Source organism: Staurois parvus, unplaced genomic scaffold, assembly GCF_062004578.1.
Source record: "Staurois parvus isolate SC_StPar_1 unplaced genomic scaffold, SC_StPar_1.0 ptg000548l, whole genome shotgun sequence".
In the NCBI taxonomy this organism is placed as follows: Eukaryota; Metazoa; Chordata; class Amphibia; order Anura; family Ranidae; genus Staurois; species Staurois parvus.
Window position 1 is genome coordinate 3,694,474 of NW_028318344.1, and position 910 is coordinate 3,695,383.

General features: G+C 44.7%; 1 pseudogene; it reads left to right on the forward strand.

Moving 5' to 3' along the window:
• The first annotated feature begins 572 nt into the window (after positions 1-572).
• On the forward strand, positions 573-687 carry LOC149451131 (U2 spliceosomal RNA; annotated as a pseudogene).
• The last annotated feature ends 223 nt before the right edge of the window (positions 688-910 follow it).

Sequence of the window (910 nt, forward strand, 5' to 3'; positions counted from 1 at the left end):
GGTACCACGCTTGAATTCACTGAGCTCCTGAGAGTGACCTATTCTTTCACAAATGTTTGTAGAAGTAGTCTGCATGCCTAGGTGCTTGATTTTATACACCTGTGGCCATGAAGGTGATTTGAACACCTGAATCCAATGATTTGGAAGGGTGTCCCAATACTTTTGGCAATATAGTGTATTTAGATTTTACAGTATATACCAGCGTTTCTCAACCCTTTTTCAGTCAAGGCACCCTTCAAAATTATGGATAATTTCAAGGCACCCTTTAACATTATGGACAGTCTTGAGGCACCCCATTCTAAAATGTAAAAAACTATTCTAATAATTTTACATTATGCATCAACATCCAAACACGTAGGACACCCAATGTTAGAGGTAATTTATACTTCCAAATCAAATACACTTTTGCACACTGGTACTGACTAGTATTCTAGTGTTTCTCTTCTCCCTAAGTTTTTCTCCATAACTCAGCTAATGTGACCCCAGCACTGATGGATAGAGGCAGGGAAGGGTCAAACAAGGGTGCTGTGCAAATAACCAACATCATCCTTATCAATTGATGATGTTATTGGATCGCTTCTCGGCCTTTTGGCTAAGATCAAGTGTAGTATCTGTTCTTATCAGTGTCCAGTGGGGGTGCTCCCGACCATTCTAGTTTACGGGGATGGTTGTTGTATAGTACCCTCACTGGTATGATGGGGGTCCGGAAGGCTAGTACCGGAGGGACAGAAACCAGGGAGCGCCATGATTCGTTCTGGGGCCTTGGGAGTAATTCCTCTGGGGAGACCGGAAAGACCCAGTACCTCCTGATCTGAACATGCTACCTTGGTCTGGCCTGGGGCTGGGGACGCAAAAAGTCCGCAAACTCAGTGCCCCCTGGGGAAGACGCTCTCAGGGGTGTCACTAGTAA